This window comes from Molossus molossus, unplaced genomic scaffold (genome assembly GCF_014108415.1).
Source record: "Molossus molossus isolate mMolMol1 unplaced genomic scaffold, mMolMol1.p scaffold_m16_p_7, whole genome shotgun sequence".
NCBI classification, from domain to species: domain Eukaryota; kingdom Metazoa; phylum Chordata; class Mammalia; order Chiroptera; family Molossidae; genus Molossus; species Molossus molossus.
This window is the reverse complement of record NW_023425401.1, coordinates 73,896,575-73,923,409: the sequence shown is the minus strand read 5'-3', so window position 1 is coordinate 73,923,409 and position 26,835 is coordinate 73,896,575. Positions and strand designations below refer to the sequence as shown.

Genomic DNA, 26,835 nt, shown 5'->3' with positions numbered 1-26,835 from the left:
AAGAAGAAAAAAATAGTAAAGATCAGAGCAGAAATAAAAGACATAAAGACCAAAAAACAATTCAAAAGATTAATGAAACAAAGAGCTGGTTCTTCGAAAGATAAACAAGACTGATGGACCCTTAGCCAGACTCACTAAGAAACAAAGAGAGAGAACCCAAATACATAAAATCAGAAATGAAAGAGGAGCAGTAACAACTGACATCACAGAAACACAAAGGATTGTTAACAAATACTATGAAAAATTATACGGCAACAAATTGGACAATCTAAGTAAAATTTCTAAAAACACATAGTCTCCCATAACTAAACCAGAAAGATATAGAAAACTTCAATAGACCAATAAAAACTAAGAAAATTGAAGATGCAATCAAGACTCTCCCACCAAACAAAAGCCCAGGCCTAGATGGCTTCATGGGGGAGTTTTACTGAACATTCAAAGAACTAAGACACATTCTCTTCAAACTATTCCATAAAATTCAAGAAGAAGAAGGTAGACTTCCAAACTTGTTTTATGAGGCAGAATAACTCTAATACCAAAATCAGAAATAGACACTACAAAGAAAGAATACTACAGGCCAATATCCCTGATGAACATAGGTGCCAAAATCTTGAACAAAATACTACTAAATCGCTTCCAGCAATACATTAAAAAAATTATTCATCATGATCAAGTGGGATTCATCCCAGGGATGCAAGGCTGATACAATATTTGCAAATCAATAAGTGTGATACACCACATAAACAAAATGACAGATAAAAATCATATGATCACATCAATAGATTCTGAAAAAGCTTTCAACAAAATCCAGCCCCCACTTTTGATAAAAATGGTCAGCAATTTGGGAATAGAAGGTTCATATCTCAACATAATAAAGACTATATATAAAAGACCTACAGCTAACATCATATTCAATGGACAAAAACTAAAGGCATTTTCCTTAAGAACAGTAACAAGACAAGGATGTCCACTTTCGCCACTCTTATTGAACAGTGTACTGAAAGTCTTAGCCATAGAAATCAGGCATGGATCACAAATAAAAGGGACCCAAATTGGAAAGGAAGAAGTGAAACTGTCATTATTTGCAGATGACATGATATTGTACATAGAAAACCCTAAAGACTCAATCAAACATCTATTACACTTAATAAATGAATTTGGCAAAGTAGCAGGATACAAAATTAATGTCAATAAGTCAACAGGAGGACTTCTGGTCAAGATGGCGGCATAGGTAAATGCGGTATAGCATCCTCCCACAACCACATCAAAGTTACAACTAAACTACAGAACAACCATCTTTCAAAACCGCCTGAAATCAAGCTGAATGGAAGTCCTACAACTACAGAATTAAAGCAGCAGCCACATCCACACTGGTAGGAGGGGCGGAGGCAGGAGGGGCTGAGGCTGCAGTGAAACAGGCTGGTCCCACACCCAAGTGTGGCGGATAAAAATCAGGAGGACACCTCAGCTGGGAAAGTCCTTCTTGAGGACTGAGGGGTCCCCGTCCCACACCAAGTGCCCTGCTCAGGGTTCCAGTGCCAGGAAGAGAAGTCCCCATAACTTCTGGCTGGAAAAACCGGCGGGAACTGAGGCTCAGGGAAGCTGAAGTGGCTGGATCCCCAGGAAACTCCTTAAAGGACCCGCGCATGAACTTATCAGTCTCTCTCCCTTTAACCTTGGAGGGGAGGCAGCTCGAGGGGAGCCAGAGACATACAGAGAAGAACTAAGCTGTTTGGCACTGGAGGGAGGGCTGGAGAGGGGGCTTTCTCTGGGACAAACGTGCTGTAAGAGGCCTTTGATCCTTTGGCGAGCCCTTCCCTGGGGCGGCAGACAGAGGCAATATCTGGGACACCAATAACCTGGCTCACACTGGTAGCCCCGCCCTGCTGACTCCCTGAGGCCCTGCCCCACACCACCCAACTTTCAGGCCCACCCAAGCTGTTGCCATTTGCTTAACCATAGGAATGGCTTGTCTTGGATCCTGCTTCAGGTTTTTCCTAAATTCTTTCAAACAAGCAGCATCTGGTCTCAGCTAGCCCCATACCTCTTGTTAAGTAATACACTGAAACAAACACAGGGAGGCAGCCAAAATGAGGAGACAAAAAAACAGGTCCCAAATGAAAGAACAGAACAAAACCCCAAGAAAAGAACTAAGCAAAATGGAGATAAGCAACCTAACAGATGCTGAGTTCAAAATACTGCTTATAAAGATGCTCAATGAACTTAGTGAGAACCTCAGTGAACTTAGTGAGGGCCTCAAGAGCATAAAAAAGGACCAGTCAGAAATCATGGATGCACAGTTAGAATTGAAGGAGGCACTAACTGAAATAAAGAATAATTTACACAGCTTCAATAATAGAGTATGTAAATCCAAGGAGCAAACCATCGATTTGGAATATAAGGAAGCAAAAAACTGCCCAATCAGAACAGCAAAAAGAAAAAAGAATCCAAAAAAATGAGGATAGTGTAAGGAGCCTCTGGGACAACTTCAAGCGTGCCAACATTCGCATCTTAGGGGTGCCAGAAGGAGAAGAGAGAGGACAAGAAATTGAAAACCTGTTTGAAACAATAATGGCAGAAAACTTTCCTAACTTGGTGAAGGAAACAGACATACAAGTGCAGGAAGCACAGAGAGTCCCAAACAAGATGAACCCCAAGAGGCCCACACCAAGACACATCATCATCAAAATGCAAAAGGTTCAAGACAAAGAGAGAATCTTAAAAGCAGCAAGAGAAAGGCAGATAGTTACCTACAAGGGAGTTCCCATAAGACTGTCAGCTGATTTCTCAAAGGAAACTTTGCAGGCCAGAAGGGAGTGGCAAGAAATGTTCAGAGTTATGAAAAGCAAGAACCTACAACCACGGTTACTCTATCCTGCAAAGCTGTCATTTAGAATTGATGGCCATATAAAGACTTTCCCAGACAAGAAAAAGTTAAAGGAGTTCATTACCACCAAACCGTTATTATATGAAATGATGAAGGGTCTTTTTGAAGAAAAAGATAAACTGTATGAACAAACAAAATGGCAATGAATACATATCTATCAACAATGGCATCTACAAACAAAACGAACAGGTAGAACAGAAACATTATCATAGATACAGAGAACATTTTGTTGGTTGCCAGTTGGGAAGGGGGTTGGGGGAATGGGTGAAAAAGGTGAAGAGATTAAGAAGTACAAATTCATTGCTAGACTGACAAACTTCAAAGAGAAAGGGGTTGGGTGTGGGAAGAAATAAACCAAAGAACTTATATGCATGACCAATGGACACAGGCAAAAGGCGGGAGGGGGCGGGAGTGGGGAGGAGGGGGTCAATGGGGGAAAAATGTGGAACATCTGTAATACATTTTACATCCAACAATAAAGATTTTAAAAAAATAATAAGTCAACAGGATTCTTATACACAAATGATGAACTCAGTAAGAGAAACTAAAAAACAATCCCGTTTACATTGGTGGCAAAAAAATTAAGATAACTAGGAATAAACTTATTCAAAGTAGTAAAGGACCTATTTGCAAAAAACTATAGGACATTGAAAAAAAGAAATACAGGAAGACATTTAAAAAGCACAAGCATATACCTTGTTCCTGGGTTGGACGAATTAACATCATTAAAATGTCAATACTGCCCAAAGCAATCTATAGATTCCATGTAATCCCCATCAAAATACTGGCATATTTCACAGAACTAGAACAAATACTCCATAAGTTCATATGAAACCAAAAAGGACCCCGAATAGCCACAGCAATTTAGAAAAAAAAGGACAAAGTAGGTGGGATTACAACACCAAATATCAGGTTATACTGCAAAGCTACAGTAATCAACACAGCATGGTATTGGCATAAGAACAGGCATATAGGTCAGTGGAACTGAACAGAAAACCCAGAAATTGACTCAAGACATTATGCTCAATTAATATTTGACAAAGGTGGCAAGATCATACAGTGGAGTCAAGAGAGCTACTTTAATAAATGGTGTTGGTAAAATTGGACAGCTACATGCAAAAAAAAAAAAAGAAAAGAAAAGAAAATAGACCATCAACATACACCATACACCACAATAAACTCAAAATGGATAAAAGACTTAAATGTGACTCGTGAATCCATAAATATCCTAGAAGAAAATGTAGGCAGCAAAATTTTAGACATTATATGCAGCAGAATTTTTACTGATACATCACCTAAGGCAAGAGAAACCAAGGGAAAAATGAACATATGGGACTACATCAAACTAAAAAACTTCTGCACAGCAAAGGAAACAACCATCAAAATGGAAAGGAACCCACTGTATGAGAGAGCATAATTGCCAATGATACATAAGGTAAGGGTTAATTTCTAAAATATATAGAGTGCTCATACAACTCAACAAAAGGAAGACAAACAACCCAATTAAAAAATGGGCAGAGAACCTAAATAGACACCTCTCCAATAAAGACATACAGTGCTCACTTCAGCAGCACATGTACTAAAATTGGAAAGAAATAGAGAAGATTACCATGGCTCCTGCGCAAGGATGACATGCAAATTCATGAAGTGTTCCATATTTTAATAGTAAATATCAGAGCAGAAATAAATGACATAGAGACAAAAAAACAAACAAAAAAACAATTCAAAGGATCGATGAAACAAAGAGCTAGTTCTTTGAAAAGATACACAAGATTGATGGACCCTTAGCTAGACTCACCAAGAAACAAAGAGAGAGAACCCAAATACACAAAATCAGAAATGAAAGAGAAGTAACAACTGACACCACAGAAATACATTGGATTGTGAACAAATATTATGAACAATTATTCGCGAACAAATTTGACAATCTAAACGAAATGGACAAATTTCTAGAAACACATAGTCTCCCAAAACTGAACCAGGAAGAGATAGAAATCTTGAACAGATCATTAACAACAAAAGAAATTGAAGATGTAATCAAGACTCCCCCAGCAAACTAAAGCCCAGGCCCTGATGGCTTCACAGGGGAATTTTAGCGAACATTCAAAGAAGAACTAATACCCATTCTTCTCAAACTATTTCAAAAAATTCAAAAAGAAGGAAGACTTCCAAACTCGTTTTATGAAGCCAGCATAATTCTAATTCCAAAACCAGAAAAAGACACTAGAAAGAAAACTACAGGCCAATATCCTTGATGAACATAGATGCCAAAATGCTGAACAAAATACTAGCAAATCAAATCCAGCAATACATCAAAAAAATTATTCACCATGACCAAGTGGGATTCATCCCAGGGATGCAAGGCTAGTATAATATTTGCCAATCAATAAATGTGATACACCACATAAACAAAATGAAAGATAAAAATCATATGATCATATCAATGGATGTTCAAAAAGCATGTGACAAAATCCAGCACCTATTCTGATAAAAACACTCAGCACCCTGGGAATAGAGGGATCATATCTCGACAAAATAAAGTCCATATATGAAAGACCTACAGCCAATATAATACTCAGTGGGCAAAAACTAAAAGCATTTCCATTAAGAACAGGAACAAGACAAGGATGCTCGCTTTCACCACTCTTATTTAACATAGTACTGGAAGTCTTAGCCACAGCAATCAGACAGAAAGAAAAAATAAAATGTATCCAAATTGGAAAGGAGGAAGTGAAACTGTCATTATTTGCAGATGACATGATATTATACTTAGAAAACCCCAAAGACTCCATCAAAAATTTACTAGACTTAATAAATGAATTTGGCAAAGTAGCAGGATCCAAAAAGGACATACAAATAGTGAGGAGACATATGAAGAAATGCTCAACATCATTAATCATCAGAGAGATGCAAATTAAAACAACCATGAGGTATCACCTCACACCTGCCAGAATGGCTGCTGTCTACAAATCATCAAACAAATCCTGGTGAGGGTATGGATAAAAGTGGACTCTAGTACACTGCTGGTGGAAATGCAGACTGGTGCAGCCACTCTGGAAAACACTATGGTGTTTCCTCAAAAAATTAAAAATGGAACTGTCATTGGACCCAGTGATCCCACTTCTAGGAATATATCCTAAGACGCCTGAAACACCAATCTGAAAGACTATATGTACCCCTACGTTCATAGCAGCACTATTTACAATCGCTAAGACCTGGAAACAGTCCAAGTATCCATCAATAAGTGAGTGGATAAAAAGGCTGTGGTACATATATATGTAATGAAATACTATGCAGCAGTAAGAAGGAAAGATCTCTTATCCTTCAAGACGACATGGAGGGACTTCAAGAGTATTATGCTAAATGAAGTGAGCCAATTCAAGAAAAACATGCACCACATGATCTCACTTATTTGTGGAATATAATGAACAAGGTGGGCTGATGAACAAAATAGACCCAGAGATGTAGAAAGGAGTATGGTTATGACTGATAAACTGCAGAGGAGGGAGGCAGGGGGGAGGGATGAAATAAACCAGAGAACTTTTATGCATATATGCATAACCAGTGAACATAGACAACAATGCTGGGGGTTGGGGGGACAGGATGGAGAGGAGGGTGTCTAGGGGGGGGAAAGGAGAAACATCTGTTACAAAAATTAAATAGTATATATTGGTGAGAAAAAAAGATAATCTAATCATAGTACTTTATAGTATTACTCTATTAAATTCTATCCTTTTTTTTTAAATCCTCAGCAGAGGATTTCCTTTCAGTCTGAGTGAGAGGGGGAGAGAGTGAAAGAGAAATATTGATTTGAGGGAGACACATCAATTGGTTGCCTCCAGCATGACCCAGAAGATGGCTGGGTACCAAACCACAACCGAGGCACATGCCCTTGACTGTAACGAACCCGTGACTCTTTGGTCCACGGGCCAATGCTATAACTGCTAAGGCAAACCAGCCAGAGCCAAATTCTGTTTTTAAAGTAGTAGTAGAAAGTATAATTTTATTTATTTTTTTATCCCCACCCAAGGATATTTTTCCATTTTTTGTTTAGATAGAGTGGGAGGGAGAGAAAGAGAGAAACATCGATGTGAAAGGGACACATCGAATGGCTGCCACTCTCACAACCCAACCAGGGCCGAGGACAAACTGCAACCGAGATCATGCCCTTAGCGGGAACTGAACCTGGGTCTCTCTGGACCGCAGTCCAACGCTCTAACCGCTGAGGCAAACCAGCCAGGGCTGGAAAGTATAATTTTTAATAGTGAAAGACTCTCCAGTGCTTTAGGAATCTTTTGGTACACAATTTGATTTTTCCATCGAAGTTGAAAGTGAGGTTTAAAAAATAATTCTTTAATTACTCATCATAATGCTATATCTTCAAAGATACTTCACAATTTTATTTAATTTTATTTTTCATTAATATCAATGTTTGCCTAATACTGCACCCTATAAATGACTTACATATCAACATGGAGAAAAGAAAAGAGAGACACACCATTTGTTGAGATCCGCCCATATGCCAGAAAATAAACAGAGCTCCTTGAGTTAAGGTGGGTATAATGTAGCAAATGCAAACCAATTCCTTTTGAAGAGATTTTTTAAGTTAACATAAATGGCACCTGTAAAATTTAAGCTCTTGCACTGTTGATGGGAATGCAGATTGGTTTAGCCACTAAGGAAAGTAGTAAGAGTTATCTCAAAAACTTAAAAATGGAACTTCCTTATGACTCAGAGATTCCACTTCTGAGAATATACCTGAAGAAACCCAAAACACTAATTTGAAAGAATACATGCATCTCTATGTTCATAGCAGCATTATTTGCAATAGCTAAATAGGAAGGAGCCCAAGAGTCCATCAGTATGATGAGTGGATAAAAAAGCTGGGGTATATTTACACAATGCACTACTACTCAGTAATATAAATGAAGGAAATCTTACCCTTTGCAGTAGCATGGATGGACCTGGAGATTATACTAAGTGAAATAAGCCAGTCAGAGAAAGACAAGTACCATATGATTTCACTCATATATGGAAGCTAATGAACACAATAAACTAACAAACAAAATAGAAACAGACTCATAAATAGATTGCAGACTGACAGCTGCCAGAAGGGAGGAGGATTGTAAGGCTGGGTGAAAAAGGTGAAGGGATTAAGAAAAAAAAAAAATCATAGACACAATATAGTAATTACCAGAGGGAAAGAGGTATGGGGGGAGGTAGAAGAGGGTATAAGAGGGATAAATGGTGATGGCAGGAGATTTGTCTTGGGATGATGAACACACAATAGAATATACAGATGACTTATTATAGAACTGTACACCTGAAACCTACACAGTCTTATTAATCAATGTCATACCAATAAATTCAATAAAAAGAAAATAATAAGTTCTTGCTTTTCCAGACTATTCACTTGAAGTGAGCCTTCTAGAAATGATTCTAAATGTTTCTGTATACTTGAAATTTCATCCACCTCCTCATTTGAAATTCATCTCTTATATATATTTTAAATTCTAATGATTCATTGGAATTTACAATAACAATAAGAAAACTGGCATCTATTTACATACAACACTGTTTCTGAAATATTTGTGCTTCCTGAGCTTAAAACTGTCAACCAAAAATAGAACAATCCAATTCCTTTAATGATTTTTATAAAACAAATTTCCTAAGTCATTAGCTGGAAAATCTTTAATCTGAGGTACTCTTGTGAGAACACACACCTTCCTGAGAGGTTCTAGGAAGAGTTCCTTATAAAGCCCTATTTTTCTGCTATATATAGTGTTTTACTTTTCACAGATCTCCATGTTAAATGATGACAAATTACATAATGGTACTGGGGAAAAATTTCTTTCCTGTTCATGCTGTTTACTGAGTTTCTGGAGAGTTTACTCACATAATCCCTGTGAGTTCTTGATCTTCTCTCAGGGCCTTACTACTTCCTGACAGGGAGGGACAAGTGAATAATTTTATCAGTAAATATGTGACTCTCTTTTCTTTTTTATTTAATTAAGAACCTAGGTGAGACTTAAGATTGATTATTGAGCCACTTAGGAAATACTCCCCAGATGAAAATAATAAAAGTATCCAATGGGAGTGGTCCACAGCAAGATTTAAAACATTCTGTTTAAGAAACTATATTGTTGTCTTCTATATAATCCAATTTTCAGCATAAATATTTTGGTAAAAATCTTACACAATTTGGTGTGAAAACTAAGTACACGTGTGGAAAACACTGCTGCGTGTCATAGAACAGAGTACTGAAGTATGTAATGTGTCACAAATATATACAGGTATGCCAAGATGCTAATGCCTTTTGCCCTCAGGGTGGCTAAAGGAGCCTGGGGCATCCAGAGTCCTCAGGACAATAACCACCAGCAACAAGTTACCCTTAGGTGCTCTCCAAGTACCATTACTTTCTATGTATGTCATGGCATGAATCAAATTGGGAGACACTACCAGAGAAGCAGTTGCTGAATAAAAAAGGCTATTATGACAGTTTAGTTACCTGTTGATGGCATGGCTTATCTCTGCTTGGGATGGAATGGGCAATAGATATAAAATGATAGACTACTTTACTGTGGGTTAAATTACAGAACTTTAGTACAGTTCACAAAGAAATACGCCGGTAATTTTTCTGTGTCCCTAAATAAGCAAGTCTCATTAGGCCCTCACTTTACTCACTACATGAAGATCAGGAATGGATTCATGAGGCACCCAAAAGATTCAAGTCAATGGCATATAGTCCACCTCAACTGACAGAACACATTTTTTCTGGGCAGATATTTGTCCTTGCCTATTAACATCACCTCTGCTTGGATTGCAATTATGTAAATATATTTTTTTTTTCTTTATTGAATTTTAGGGAGAGAGGAAGGGAGAGGGAGAGATAGAAATATTAACATTGATTGGCTGCCTCCTACAAGCTCCCCACTGGGCATCAGGCCCACAACCTGGGCATATGCCCTGAGTGGGAATTCAACCGGTGACCTCTTGGTGCATGGGCCAATGCTCAACCACTGAGCCACACTGGATGACCGCAATTATGTAAATATAAAATAATTTTCATAAAAATAATAAAACTGAGTTCATTATTAGTGGGCCTCTACAAAACTAAAAATTGTTAGGAACTAACTTTACATTATTTCTATGTAGAAGAAAAGCATAACAGAAGCCTGAAAGTTTACATCTTTTGAGGACAAGCTTGATTTAATATTCTTAGGCCTTAGTTACTTTATATGTTATTTGAGGATTATAAAGTCAACAAAATCCAAACCTTGATATAAGAAAGAATGGGTTAAGAGAGAGACAGAGAGATAATTACTTTAAAATACTGTAATACAATAGTGATGTTAAATAATGGCTATTTTGCCTGAGGTGTATTAGCAGAGAGTATTAGCTCAGTCACTAAAAAAACTAATGAATTGGGGACTCCAGCAATTTGTAGAATAATATTTTTTCTATATTTGAATATATAAAGATAAAAAATATCAGGAAAATGAGCATGAAATGATCATAAAGTGTAATCTAAAGGAATAAACATTTTAGTTTTATTTAATATGTATAAAAGAAGTATTACTATGTTTTATACACTACATAGCTGGGCAGACGCCAAACCTGGTGACAGAGGAGAATTGTTCCATATACCTTCTCCCAAAACAACCATTCTCAAAAAAGCCTAATAGTTAAAAGGATCTAGAATGTAGATAATAATGCTTAATCTTGAGCAAGTTACTTAACTTTATATTTCTTCAGCTCTAATATGAGTATAATAACACCTACCAAAGATTTGTTTTTTAAAAAAAAATAAGACATGTAAAGTATTTAAAAGAATGACTTGCCTATAGTAAGCTCTAAAGAGTGTTAGATATTTTTATTATTCAAAAAATACCCTAAGTCCATACCTCCCAATCTCCCCCCATCACCATACCCGATTTAGCCAAGCAAAGCCTGCATTCAGAAATGCTAAAATTAACTTTTTAAAACATAAATAACGATAGCCCATGTTTTGTTCATATTTCCTTACTTTTTGCCTATTGTCCTTATCCTGTTCAGGATCCCACATTACATTTTGTCATTATGTTTCTTTAAGCTCACTCCTCTTGATTGACAGTTTCTCAAACTTGAGTTGTTTTTGATGATCTTGACTGTTTTGTATACTGGTAGGGTATTTTGTACAATGTCCTTCAACTGGAATGTGTCTGATGTTTTTCTCATGTTTAGAATGGGGCTATGGATATTTTGAGGGGAAGACCACAGAGGTAAATTGCCAAGTGATGAACATGATCTATCACTCTTAATGTTGACCATGATGATCTAATGGAGGAAGATGTCAGATTTCTCCAATGGAAAGTTATTATCCCCCCCCTCCGTTCCATACTGTACTCTTTATTTATTTTTAATTTATTTTTGTTACAGATGTTTTTCTGTTTCTGACACCCTCCTCCTTTTTCTGCCCACCCAACATTGTTGTCTATGTCCATTTGTTATGCTTATATACATAAGTTCTTTGATTTATCTCTTCCTTCCCTGCCCCTCCTCTGAGGTTTGTCAGTCTGAACCCTACGTCTTTGTTTCTGAGTCCGTTTTGTTCATCACCTTATTTTGTTCATTATATTCCACAAATAAGTGAGATCATGTGATACTTGTCTTTCTCTGGCTGGCTTATTTCGCTTAGCATAATACTCTCCAGGTCCCTCCATGTCCTCTCAAAAGATAAGAGATCTTTCTTTCTTACAGCTACAGATCATTCCATTGTCTATATTTACTATATACTGTACTCTTTAAAAGAAAGTACCATGCACAGCCCACAATTAAGGAGTGAGGAATTATACTCCACTTCGTTGAGGATGGAGATTCTAAGTAAATTGTTTGGAATTCTTTTGTATGGGAAATGTCTATTTTCCTACTTATTTATTCAATCATTTATATAAGTATCGCATAGACTCACTGATATTCATTTTACATATTGTGTTTTTATTTGAACACTTTCTTATATTTCTGGCACTATAAGAGCTCCAGGTTCATCTTGAGTATTTTCTGCGTCAATCCGAGAATAAGCCCCATTTCTCCTATGATTCATGTTTCTTTCATTGGAGAATAAAACTAGAAACCAAAATAGGGCACTAAGTATTACAATTGTTGTTTTTAGGCCTTCTCAGCTGTCAGGGCAAGAAAATAAGTGTATGTATACTGTATTAACTAATGCATATACACATATCTTTAAATATTTCTATACGTAACCATCTGTAATTACATTAAGCTAACGTTTTATTAAATTAAATCTAAAGTGAATGTTTCCAACTGTAATCCATTATAATACAGGTCATTTGAGCCTCCTCACCTTGCTTACCTGTAAGCTCCAAGATAAACTTCTAATTAACAATTTCTCCCAGTAAAATACTTGATAAATAAGGCTTTTGTTTGTTTGTTTGTTTGATTTTTTTTTCACTGAAACTTCTTTAACTTCTCCATGTGAAACAGGAATTACCTGTCCATTACTTGTCTTAGTCAGCATTTCATAAATATAAGCTTACTGCAAATATGTCTCAAAAATCATATAAAATTAAGTGAAGAAAAAGAGCATAAAAGTTTATTTCTTCCTAATATTTGTCCCAGAGAGACCAAAATGTATCCTCTAAGACTTTAAACAAGAAACCAATTTTCTCTAAATTTGAGTTATACTTAGTAATTTACTTATGGTTTCACTTTACAGTAATGAATTAAACTAATATTTGTTAAATATGCCTTCAAATATCCTAACCTGTTTTCTGACCCTTAAAATTTATACACAAGGACCTGTACTATCCTCTTTAAGAGAGAAACATACCCATAACTGGAGATACTTCAGTACAAGAGTACTAAACAATACAAGCTGCTGTTACATTAATTTTTAGAATAAACCATGATAAATCTTGATGAAGGGCAAACATAAAACTCATTAAGTTTTTCAAGAACTATTATATTTTAAAACCAAGAATTTAAAATTTAGAAATGAGGTCCACATCCTGCAACATTTTCAGAGAACATTAGTAAACTGTTTAAACTTGTCAGGATGTAGCTCTATACAATCTTTAAGGAATCACAGTTCCTCTCATTCACTCCAGGACTATTACTGACTCGCTATTGTTGATGTTATTGTGACAGAAAATACTGTCTAAAAATATGAATCTCTAGCCTCTACTGTAGTAATAAAGATATAGACAAATTAGACTGCATAGTTTATTATAACAGGTTTGAAATAATCTTTTCTAGTGTTACTTTAAATTTTTCCTTTTTTTCTAATGGCTAGCTTAGATCTGTTTACCTAAATGGTTTTACAATTCTTGGAGAGCAGTCTGAGGCCCATTTTCTCATAAGGCTATGGCCTGTTTTTAGAAAGCAATAGAGTTTACAGTCTTAAAAACTTTGTATTAAAACAAAAGCTAACGTTTAAATAAAATTTTTTTAATTAATTATTTTTGTTACAGATGTTTCTCCTTTTTCCCCCATTAACAACCTCCTCCCGTTCGCAACACATCTCCCAGCATTGTGGCCTATGTCCATTGGTTATGCTTATATGCATTACTTCTTTGGTTTAATCTCTCCCCTCCCGACCTGCCCCCTCCTATAAAGTTTGTCAGTCTGGACCCTTCTTCTATGTCGCTGGGTCTCTTTTGTTCATCACCTTATTTTGTTCATTATATTTCACAAATAAGTGAGATCATGTTATACTTGTCTTTCTCTGACTGATTTATTTCACTTAGCATAACACTCTCCAAGTCCCTCCATGTCCTCTCAAAGGACAAGAGATCTTTCTTTCTTCTAGCTGCATAGTATTCCACTGTATATATGTACCACAGCCTTTTTATCCACTCATCTATTGATGGACACTTGGGATGTTTCCAGATCTTAGATATTGTAAATAGTGCTGCAATGAACATAGGGGTACATATAATCTTTCAGACTGGTGTTTCAGGCTTCTTAGGATATATTCCTAGAAGTGGGATCACTGAGTCAAATAGCAGTTCCATCTTTAATTTTTTGAGGAAACACCATAGTGTTTTCCAGAGTGGCTGCACCAGTCTGCATTCCCACCAGCAGTGTACTAGAGTCCCTTTTTCTTCACATCCTCACCAGCATTTGTTTGATGATTTGTTGATGGCAGCCATTCTGACAGGTGTAAGGTGTTACCTTACAGTTGTTTGAATTTGCATCTCTCTGATGATTAGTGAGGTTGAGCACTTTTTCATCTGTCTCTTGGCCACCTGTATGTCCGGTTTGGAGAGGTGTCTATTCAGCTCCTCTGCCCATTTTTTAATTGGATTCTTTGTCTTCCTTTTGTTGAGTTGTATGAGCACTCTACATATTTTGGAAATTAACCCCTTATCTGATATATCATTGGCAATTATGCTCTCCCATATAGTGGGTTCCCTTTCCATTTTGATGCTTGTTTCTTTTGCTGTGCAGAGCTTTTTAGTTTGATGCCGTCCCATGTATTCATTTTTCCCTTGGTTTCTGTTGCCTTAGGTGTTGCAACAGTGAAAATTCTGCTGTGTATGATGTCTGAAATTTTGTTGCCTACATTTTCTTCTTGGATTTTTATGGATTCATGAGTCACATTTAAGTCTTTTATCCATTTTGAGTTTATTTTTCTATATGGTGTAAGTTGGTGGTTTATTTTTATTTTTTGCATGTAGCCATCCAATTTTCCCAACACCACTTATTAAAGAGACCGTCTTTACTCCATTATATAGTCTTGCCACCTCTGTCAAATATTAATTGAGCATAATGTCTTGGGTCAATTTCTGGGTTCTCAATTCTGTTTCATTGATCTATATTAATGTTTTTGTGCCACTACCAGGCTGTTTTGATTACAATGGCTTTGTAGTATAACCTGATATCTGGTGTTGTGATTCCTCCTACTTTGTTCTCCTTTTTCAAGATTGCTGTGGCTATTTGGTCTCTTTTTGGTTCCATATAGACTTTGGAAGTAATTGTTCTAGTTCTGTAAAACACGTCATTGGTATTTTAATGGGGATTGCATTGAATCTACAGATTACTTTGTGCAGTATGGACATTTTAATGATGTTAATTCTTCCAATCCATAAACAAGGTATATGCTTCCACTTTTTTATATCTCTTTCTATTTCTTTTTTCAATGTCCTGTAGTTTTCTGTGAACATATTCTTTATTCCTTTGGTTAAGTTTATTCCTAGGTATCTTGATTTTTTTGTTGCCGTGGTAAATGGGATGTTTTTTTTTTTAGTTTCTCTTTCTGTGTGTTCATTATTGGTGTATAAAAATGTCAGTGATTTCTGGATGTTGATTTTGTATCCTGTTACTTTGCCAAATTCATTTATTAAATCTAGTAGTTTTTTGATGGAGTCCTTAGAGTTTTCTACATACAATTTCATGTCATCTGTGAATAATGACAGTTTCATATTATCTTTATAATTTGGATCCCTGTCTTTTTGTTTTGTTTTGTTTTGTTTTGTTTTCCTTGTGGTCTGAATGCTGTGGCTAGGATTTCCAGTACTACATTAAATAAGAGTGGTGAACATGGACATCCTTGTCTTCTCCTTATTCTTAAGGGAAATGATTTTAGGTTTTGACCATTGAGTATGATGTTGACTGTAGGTTTGTTGTAAATGGCCTTTATTATGTTGAGACATGATCCTTCTATTCCCACTTTGCTGAGAATTCTTATCAAAAATAGATGCTGGATTTGTCAAATGCTTTTTCAGCATCTATTGATATGATCACATGATTTTTATCTTTCATTTTATTTATGTGGTGTATCACATTTATCAATTTACAAATATTGTACCAGTCTTTAATTTCTGAGATATATTATACTTGGTCATGTGTATAATTTTTTTTTAATATATTGGTGGATTCAATTTGCTAAAATTTTGTTGATGACTTTGGCATCTATGTTTATCATGGATATTGTCCTATAATTTTCTTTCTTTGTAGTGTGTTTATCTGATTTTGAGATTAGGATTATGCTGGCCTCAGAAAAAGAGCCTGGAAGGCTTCCTTCCTACTGAATTTTTTGGAATAGTTTGAGAATAGGTGATAGCTCTTCTTTGAATGTTTGGTAAAAATTCCCTGTGTAGCCGTTCAGACCAGGGCTTTTGTTTGCTGCGATTTTATTGATTACTTCTATTTCCTTAATTGTTGATGGTCTGTTTAGGTTTTCTGACTCTTCTCAGTTGAGTTTTGGAATAGATGATTTTAAAAATTGGTCCATTTCACCTAGGTTGTCGAATTTGTTGGCATATAATTGTTCATAGTATTTTTTTTACAATCCTCTGTATTTCTTTGGTTTCTGTTGTTACTTCCCCTCTTTCATTTCTGATTTTATTAATTTGGGTTCTCTGTCTTTGTTTCTTGGTGACTCTGGCTAAAGGTAGACCAATCTTGTTTATCTTTTCAAAGAACCAGCTCTTGGTTTCATTGATCTTTTGTGTTGTTTTTAGTCTCTGTCATTTACTTCTCTGATTTTTCTTATTTCCTTCCTTCTACTAACTCTAGGTTTTGCTTTTTGTTCTCTTTCTAAATCTCTAAGTTGCTGGGTTAAATAGTTTATTAGAATTTTTTTTTTCTCTTTCATGAGGTAGGCCTGTATTGTATGAACTTTGCTTTCAGGACTGTTTTATTTATGTCTCATGTATTTTGTATGGTTTTGTGTTCACTTTCATTAGTTTCCAGGATGTTTTGGATTTCTTTATTGATCTCATTGGCAACCCATTCATTATTTAATAACATGCTATTCAGCCTCCATGTGCTTGAATATTTTTTGTGTGTGTTTATTGTAATTAACTTCTAGTTTCCTGCCACTGTGATCTGAGAAGATGCTAGATATGATTTCAATCTTCTTGAACTTGTAGAGATTTACTTTGTGTCCTAACATGTGGTCTAGCTTCAAGAATGTCCCATGTGCACTTGAGAAGAATGTATATTCTGCAGCGTGGGGGTGAAATGTTTTATAAATATCAATTAAGTCCAACTGATCTAGTTCACAATTTAAGGAGTCTGTTTCCTTGTTAATTTTTTGTCTAGAAAATCTATCCAGTGCTGTCAGTGGGGTTTTAAATTCATTCACTATGATTGTATTGCTATTGATCTCTCCCTTAAAGTCACCCAGAAGTTATTTAATATATTTTGGTGCTCCTATATTTGGTGTGTATATGCTTACCAATGTTATATCCTCTTGTTGGACTGATCCTTTTAATATTATGTAGTGACTTTCTTTGTCTCTCATTATGTTCCCTGTCTTGAAGTCTATCTTATCTGATATGAGTATTGCTACACCAGCTTTTTTTTTTTTCATTTCCATTTGCTTGGAAAATTTTTTTCCATCCCTTCACATTCATCTTGTGTGTGTCTTTTGTTGTGTGGTAGGTCTCTTGTAGACAGCATATATATGGGTTATGTTTTCTTATTCAATCAGCTACTCTATGTCTTTTGATTGGAGCATTTAAGCCATTTACATTTTTATAATATTTTACTTTTATCTCATAAAATATTTTATTAATGGTTACTGTGAAAACATAATCAAATTTTAGGTTATATTATTACTACCTTCTATTCAAACTCTCTCAATTTGTAAAATTCTGAATTCAGAAAGTAAAATGAGGCTTAAAATTTGAGACTACAAATCATTCGGTTCAAACTAGGAAATATTAAATGACACAGTACATTTATCCAATGGGGTAATTTAGCACTGAGATCATTATTTAGTGGAAGTTCTTCAGAAATAAAAAAACGCAAAGATGAAATATGATACTAAGACTAGAAGACAGATGGCAGTATCAAGAATGTTGCATGTGTAATAATCTAGTTAAGGTACACAGTCACAGAAACCTTAATCCGTAGCAGAAATGAAAGAATGTCAAGTGTCACATTCCAGCCAAATCTCAATGCCCCAGTTTATTATGCCATGCCTAAATTGTATTATGTCATTGACAGGTGTATCGTATTTGGAGATTTATATTGAAAAAGAAAGAGGAGGAAGAGTATGTGTATGAAAGACATTCAAGTAAAATGTTGTGAAAAAAGCATAATTATCTATAAAATTTCTTAAAAACATATGATGGCATACATTTTCTCTAATTATCAGTAATTTAAATGGAGACTAAAGAAAGTTCATGAACATTGTGTGGGAGACAGTATAATAAATCTGTGGGCACTACCAGCATTTTGTAGATGTAATAACATAGATTTTGGAGGTAGCAACATATTTCAATCAGAGATAGATTTAAAACATTACAGATTTCTCTATGATTTAATCTATTCCATCACTTAGGTCATTGATACTACTGCTTTTTATTTTTAAATATCAAATCTACTCTAATTTATATTTACCAATGAGCTATTTACATTAGATCATCTATAAGTTCATCTTACATAGTTTTCATCCAAGTAAGCAAACATTTATTTTTCTCTCTTGAGACTTCACTTTTATAAAAATGAAAGTGTGAAAGAAGTTTATGAATTTATATACTAAAACCTTTACTGTTCATAATAACAGAAGAAAATTCTTAACACACCTCGTGTAGCCAACAGCGATGAAAATAGCACCCTGTTTTGTTATTCTGTTACCACTCAGATTTCCTTTGTCTTAAAAAAAATGCTGATACCTATAAAAAACATGTTAGTTGTAACTGGAAAAAAATGACACTAAAACTCACAAGCACAAAATTAAATTTCTAGTTTGTCATCACATTAGCAAAATTAAAAGCAATAATATCTGATTCTGTAAAAATTAGTACAATATATATCCATTGCTGGAAGGATTAGAAATTGTTGTAACTTTTCTGGAAAGAAATTTAGCAATCTTCTGCATGTTTCTCTCCATAATATTATCTCTAGAAATATACTCTAAAGAATCATTAAACTATTGGGCAGAAATATATGTAAAAACAATGTTAACTGCTGTATTTATAATATTTAAGAAGTAAAAGTAATGTGTCATGTATATTAATATATGGTATGTGTTCCTATGATGGTCATTAAATAATATTCAGAGTTTTGAGATCAGAAAATGTTTATGATATGTTAAGTTAATAAAACAACATATAAGAGATATGATATAAGAGACAAGACTTCTAGAATGGTGGTATGAGTGACTAAGAGAAACTTCTTTCTAGGAGAAACATTTATTAAGCTGGTCAAAAATAGCAAAGACAGCTATTCAATGGGTTGTCAAAAGATCTATAACAACAGGGAAACTCTGATTCAACAAATTCTATGAAAACTCAGTGAGAACAGTAGAAGGTTATGGCTTACCAGCCAGGGACTGCACCCATCCTCCACAGCTCTGTATTTTGAAAAAGCTGACAGTCAAATAACAGTGCCCATTTTCCCAGCTTCTGGGAGATTTAGAAAACAATAAACATTTGTGATTTCATTTTCCACAGTTCTGTACTGCAAAAACACTTACACCAATGATGTGGTAGCAGCTGGGTGGGGGTATCTGCTCACCCATTACCAATTCCTTCTAGTAGAGAATATTTGAGAGGGGTAGTAGTAATGAGTACCCTCCCCCATGCCTACTCTGCATTTTACTGCATGACAGTGTCTTCAGGGTGCTCAGCAGCTGATTGGTAGCTACCAAAGAATAGTAATACAATACAAAAAACTCATTTCTAAGAAGCTAGGTAACAAGCAATAACTTTATTCATATGTTGAAAGAATAAAAAAGATGGGTCTGGGCAGAGAGGCAAGAAGATAAAAAAAATTTGAAATTTCATACTAAAGCATATGTTTTTCTTCTTAAATGTTAAAAGCAATAAAAAAAAAAAGTCTAGCAAGAGGAACAGCATTACTAGATTTATGTATGGAATGATTATTCTGGAAATAGAGTAAAAATTAGTACAAAAAGTGAGGAGTGAGAATACAAGAAATCTGGTGGGAGGTCCCTGGATTTACTCACTAGAGAAAAGGTAATTGATATAAAGAAGAGTAGAGACAAAAGATATTCATCATATGATTAAGTAATTTATTTTCCAAAGACGGAGAATACACTGGGACCAGTGTATGCCTGTGAAGTAGGTACTCATCCTGCCAGAGCTTAGACAAGAGAAGTCCTTAAAGTTGTCCTCTTTTGGTAATCTTATCTAGCTTCACAGTTCCATGTCACATCTATATACTAACATAAAACTTTTCTCTATAGCTCACATCTCTCCTCCAAACTCCAGGTTTTTAAATACAATTACCTAATATCTATATTTAGATAGGTCTAAACATTTCTCAGACCGGTTCAAAATTGAATTTTGATGTCCTTCTGCAAAATCTATTCCCTCTACCATGTTCCCCAACTCAGAAAAAAAATATATAACCCCATTAATTTTTAGGTCAAAACCTGACATCAATCCATCAGAGAATCTTATTGGATAAACCTTCAAAGAAGGCAGAATTTGATCACTTCTCATCACTTCCATTACCATTACTACTCTTGCACAAGCTACTACCCTCTCTTGTTTGTATTCTTACAATAAAGTCCTATCTGGTTTCATCCTTGCTCCTTTCCCTGTCTTCATCTATACTTCTCTACAGGCTATTCTTAACACAGCCGCCAGAGTGGTTTTAAGAGATAAGTCACCATGTATTATCTATTCAATGATTTAGAGTAGTCCATAAGGTCCTTTGTTCTCTATCCCTCAATTCCCAATTCTATTTCCTACTAATCTCTGCCCATGCTTATTCTGTACCAGCTGCACTGCCCTGCTTGTCATTTCTCAAACTTCAAGACTACTGTATTACTCCACTCTCCCTTAGCATGCTTTCTTTTCACATAACAACATAGCTCTTTCCTTAAACTAGTCAGATCATTATACAAACATCATCTTTCAATGAAGTCTTCCTTGACCAATCTATTTAAAATTGCAAACCCCACCTACTGTGCTCTGCTCTCTCTCTCCCTCTCCTTCTCCCCCCCACACACACATGCACGCACACGCATGCACACGCACACACACACACAGACTCTCACACACAATATTTCCTTTTTATTTTTCTCCATGGTACTTGCTATCATCTCACATTATTTATCTTTCTCTGATTTATTTTATTGCTGACTTCTCCTCATAAGCCTAAAGCTTACGTAAGAAAAAGGATTTTTCTTATGTTTCACTATTATGTTTTCGGCTGGATCCTCAGTGCCTAGAGTACATAAGAAGAAACGATGAATGAAAAACAAGGGTTCAAAGATGTTTCCAAGTTTCTGGCTTATTTACTTGAGTGGAAGATGAAGACCAAAGAAAAAAATTAGGAAAATCAGGATTATGTTCTTTAGAATAAAATAAGATAAAATCAACATTATTTTATAGAAATGTCAACTTTATTGATGTTATTACATTTCAATAGGTAATTTTAAGAAAAGCAATGATAAATTTTGGTCATGGCAAGTCATGATTTAATATTGGTTTAACAAAGTAGATGGAAATTAAAATATTTTCTGAGATGACAGGATGAAGCCTAACATCTACATAGTTATACTATCCAAAAAAATTTCAAGCTTTATTTTATAAAGTAATCAGCTTATTTTTCACATGTCAGTCATAAAACAATTCAATATGCATTTCCACCTAGTCCCATTATACAGATATTAGACAATGCTGACAAGTTATCATACAGTTACAGAGATGACAAGTTCAACATCTCCTGGTAAATGATATCTATTCTGTTCTGTAAAAGTCACAGGACTCTGAAAAATATTTACAATATCAGTCCTTTTTATATGTATATATAGATGCTTATTTAGAGAATCTCAAAGTAAACAGTTTCGTGATTAGCTTGTAATTTTTGTTTGAGAATGCAAAATTATTCTTTCCCTTTTTGACACATCTTTGGTAGCAAATTCTATTGATGATATTAAAATATTCAGGGAAGTGAGTGAGGTATGAAATAACTATCACTGCCTGCCCCAAGGCATTTTCTAAAGCTCACTCAGATGTTGTTTTGAGGGGTGTGTGTGTGTGTGTGTGTGTGTGTGTGTGTGTGTTTGTGTGTATGCATGTGATTTTTAGGGCAGGGCATTAATGAAGAAATAAAATTAAAAGTAATTTCCATTTCTAAATGGTCAAACAAAATAAAAATCTTCCCAAATTTGTCTGCATAATACACAGTCCTAACAAAGTATAATTTGTAAAGTACTGAAGCAAATGGACTCTTTTGAATTGATGGGAATAATTAGAGTGTACGGACTTTACAGACTACAAATTCTAATGCAGCTTTGTCAAAAGCAGTCACTCTACCTCAGCCTGACAGTTAACAACATATGATCTGATAAACAAATATTTTCACACAGAACAAAAGTGCCATCAAAGGCCAAAACTGTCAACACAAATTTCATTTTTGCAGGAGAGAAAATACGTAAACTGTTGATCACCTCTGGCAGTTTTAACCAGCATGGAGGTTGTCATGGAAACATTTCTGTGAAGTTCACAGTGATGAAATACAAACACTTCCAGTTTAATTGCCATTAGGTTTACATACCAGAGTTTACTTATACTTAGTGTGCACTATAAAAAGTATTATAAAAAGAAAAGCTTATAATGATCTAGTGTAAAAATGTCGACACTTCCTTTTTTAAAATGTAAATGAAAATAAAATTCAATGGCAGTTTAAAATTTTCCCAGAAAAAATAATCCCCAATTTTCTCATAAACATATTGTCATACCTTTGTATTTTTATATGTAAGATACAATTTATGAAAATATTTTTGCATTTTTACTTTTATACTATGCAATTTACAAAAAAGATAGCTACTTCACACACTAAAATTCATCACAAAATATGTTAAAATGAAAATTGTACAATGGCAGAAATTTAAATGTTCTGTTATTTTTTTAATTAGTAAAATACAATTATTAACATTAACTAAATTGTTTGTTTTATTTTGTGGTGATAAAATACTAGGAATGGCTTACCCAGAAACTTTCCTTTTCTTAATTATGTTTCCTTAACAAAAGAAAAATCTACAGAAATACTGAGGAAAACAACATTAAATGCAAATGTATGAAAAAAAATGTTAATGAAATTCAAATAATACATTGTCAAGTGTATGTAATTTTCATGAGCTAAAATATAATTATTCTTAATTTAATTTTATTCTTTTATTATTATTTTTTTACTTTAAAAATTTATGTTTATTGTTGAAAGAATTACAGATATCCCCCCTTTACCCCCATTGACCCCCACCACTGGGCTTCCCCCACACCCCAGGCCTTTACCACACTACTGTCTGTGTTCAAGGGTTATGCATATATGCATATAAATTGCTTTGGTTAATCTCTTCCCATCCCCCTTCACTCTGAGATTCCTCAGTCTGTTCCACGCTTTCATTTCTTTGGATCTACTTTATTCATCAGTTTATTTTCTACATTAGATTCTGCATATAAGTGAGTTATTCTTAATTTTACATATAATATTTTGGGGCTGAAATACAAATGTATAGAGAGGCTATCTAGAATTAGGACTTGATTTAACAATTAAGGTCATTCCAAAGAACTTGAGATGCTGTGGGCATTGTGCTGGGAGTGTTCCACAGTCAAATATGTTTGACAAAAGCAAAACACCTGTGTGGGATTTTTAATAGCAAATATTTCAGATATACTCTAGACAGATATTTTCTAAAATTTTGAACAAAGCTTTTTTGTATTTTCTCAAGAAATATATTAGTTTTTTTTAACTACATTTGCAAGATATTATAAGACTATAGACTAATTTTTTAATTATTTTTATTACAGATGTTTCCCCTATTTCACCTACTGATTCCTCCCCTCCCCCTTCCTCCCCACCGGTCCCCACCTTTGTTGTCAACGTTCATTGTTCATGCATATAACTTCTGTGGTTTATCTCTCCCCCACAACCCTCTTCAGGGGATTGTCAATCTGTAACCCACCTCCACATATCTGGGACTACCGCATTCCTGAATGTTATGTTCATTATATTAGACAAATAAGTGTGATCATGTGATATTTTCTTTCTCTGCTTGGAGTGCTTTGCTTAGGATAATACTTTCCAGGACCCTCCATGTCGTCTCAAAGGATAAGAGATCTTTCTTTCTTACAGCTGCATAGTACTCCACTGTGTATATGTACCACAACTTTTTATCCATTCATCTACTGATGGACATTTGGGCTGTTTCCAGATCTTAGCTATTGTAAATAGTGCTGCTACAAACATGGGGGTACATATATTCTTTGTGATTGGTGTTTCAGGCTTCTTAGGGTACATTCCTAGAAGTGGGATCACTGGGTCAAATGGAAGTTCAATTTTTAATTATTTGAGGTAACACCATATTGTTTTCCACAGCGGCTGCACCAGTCTGCATTCCCACCAGCAGTGTATTAGAGTCCCCTTTTCTCCACACCCTCTCCAACACTTGTTGTTTGATGATTTGTTGATGGCGGCCATTCTGACAGGTGTGAGGTGATACCTCATTGTTGTTTTAATTTGCATCTTTCTGATGATTAGTGATGTTGAGCATTTCTTCATATATCTCTTAGCCATTTGTATGTCCTGTTTGGAGAGGTGTCTATTTAGTTCCTCTGCCCATTTTTTTTTTAATTGTGTTCTTTGTCTTCCTTTTGTTGAGTTGTATGAGCACTCTCTCTCTCTATATATATATATATATATGAAAAATTAACCCCTTATATGATGTATCATTGGCAATTATGCTCTCCCATACAGTGGGTTGCCTTTCCACTTTCATAATTGTATCTTTTGCTGTGCAGAAGCTTTTGAGTTTCATATAGTCCCATGTGTTCATTTTCTCCTTAGTTTCTGTTGTGTTAGGTGATGTATCAGTGAAAATTCTTTTGCGTATGATGTCTGAAATTTTGTTGCCTATATTTTCTTATAGGATTTTATGGATTCATGAGTCACATTTAAGTCTTTTATCCATTTTGAGTTTATTTTTGTATATGGTGTTAAATAATCGTCTAGTTTCATTTTTTTGCATGTAGTTGTCCTATTTTCCCAACACCATTCATTAAAGGGTCTGTCTTTACTCCACTGTATGCTCTTCCCACCTTTGTCAAATATTAATTGAGCATATTTTTGGGGTCCATTTCCTGGTTCTCTTTTTGGCTGCACTGGTCTATATGTCTGTTCTTGTGCCACTACCAGGCTATTTTGATTACAGTGGCTTAGTAGTATAACCTGAAATCTGGTAATGTGATCCCTCCAACTTTGTTCTTCTTTTTCAAGATTTCTGTGGCTATTTTGGTTGCGTGTGACCTTTTGAAGTATTTGTTCTAGTTCTGTGAAATAGTATGTTGTTGGTATTTTGATGGGGATTGCACTGAATCTATAGATTGCTTTGGGTAGTATGGGCATTTTAATGATGCTGATTCTTCTGATCCATGAATAAGGTATGTGGTTCCACTTTTTAATATCTTCCTCTATTTCTTTTTCAATGACCTGTAGTTTTCTGTGAAGAGGTTCTTTATTTCTTTGGTTAAGTTTATTTCTAGGTATCTTAATTTTTTTTTGTTACAATAGTAAATGGTATTGTTTTTTTTAGTTTCTCATTCTGTGAGTTTCATCATTGATGTATAAGAATGCCATCGATTTCTTGACGTTAATTTTGTATCCTGCTACGTTGCCAAATTCATTTATTAAGTCCAGTAAATTTTTGATGGAGTCTTTGGGGTTTTCCAAGTATAATATGATGTCATCTGCAACAGTTTAACTTCCTCCTTTCCCATTTGGATCCCTTTTATTTTTTCCTCCTGTCTGATTTCTGTGGCTAAGACTTCCGGTACTATGTTAAATAAGAATGGTGAAAGGGGGCATCCTTGCCTTGTTCTTGTTCTTAAGAAAAATGCTTTAATTTTTTGCCCATTGAGTATGAGTTGTCTTTAATATATGGCCTTTATTATTTTCAGATATGATCCCTCTATTTCCAGATTGCTGAGTGTTTTTATCAGAATAGGTACTGGATTTTGTCACATGCTTTTTGAGCATCCATTGATATGATCATATTATTTTTATCTTTCATTTTGTTTATGTGGTGTATCACATTTATTGATTGGCAAATATTATACTAGCCTTGCATCCCTGGGATGAATCCCACTTGGTCATGGTGAATAATATTTTTGATGTATTGCTGGATCCAATTTGCCAGTATATTGTTCAGGATTTTGGCATCTATGTTCATCAGGCATATTGGCCTGTAGTTTTCTTTCTTTCTAGTGTCTTTTTCTGGTTTTGGAATTAGAATTATGCTGGCCTCATAAAACAAGTTTGGAAGTCTTCCTTCTTCTTGAATTTTTTGAAATAGTTTGAGAAGAATGGGTATTAATTCTTCTTTGAATGTTCAGTAAAATTCCCCCGTGAAGCCGTCCAGGCCTGGGCTATTGTTTGCTGAGAGAGTCTTGATTACTTCTTCAATTTTCTTTGTTCTTATTGGTCTGTTCAAGTTTTCTATCCCTTTCCAGTCTTGTTTTGGGGGACTATGTGTTTCTAGAATTTTTTCCATTTCACATAGATTGTCGAATTTGTTGCCATATAATTGTTCATAATATTTGTAAATAATCTGTTGTATATTTCTGTGGTGACAGTTATTATTTCTCCTCTTTCATTTCTGATTTTGTGTATTTGGGTTCTCTTTGTTTCTTGGTGAGTCTAGCTAAGGGTCCATCAAACTTGTGTATCTTTTCAAAGAACTTGCTCTTTGTTTCATTGATCCTTTGAATTTTTTTTTTTTTTTCGTCTCCATGTCATTTATTTCTGCTCTGATCTTTCCTACTTCCGTCCTTCTACTTGCTCTGAAGTTTTCTCTTTGTTTGCTTTCTAGTTCTTTCAGTTGTACGGGTAGATATTCTGTTAGAAATTTTTTTTTTTTTTTTGCTTCTTGAGGTAGGTCTGTAGTGTTTTCAACTTCCCTCTCAAAACTGCTTTCACTGCATCCCATAGATTTTGTGTTGTTGTGTGTTCATTTTCACTGGTTT

The 26,835-nt window shown here is 34.9% G+C and overlaps 1 non-coding gene across 1 annotated transcript; it reads left to right on the top strand.

Moving 5' to 3' along the window:
* Positions 1 to 4,442: 4,442 nt before the first annotated feature.
* LOC118620546 lies at positions 4,443 to 4,549 on the top strand. Its single transcript, XR_004957460.1, has one exon. It is a non-coding gene; the product is annotated as a U6 spliceosomal RNA (small nuclear RNA).
* Positions 4,550 to 26,835: the final 22,286 nt, after the last annotated feature.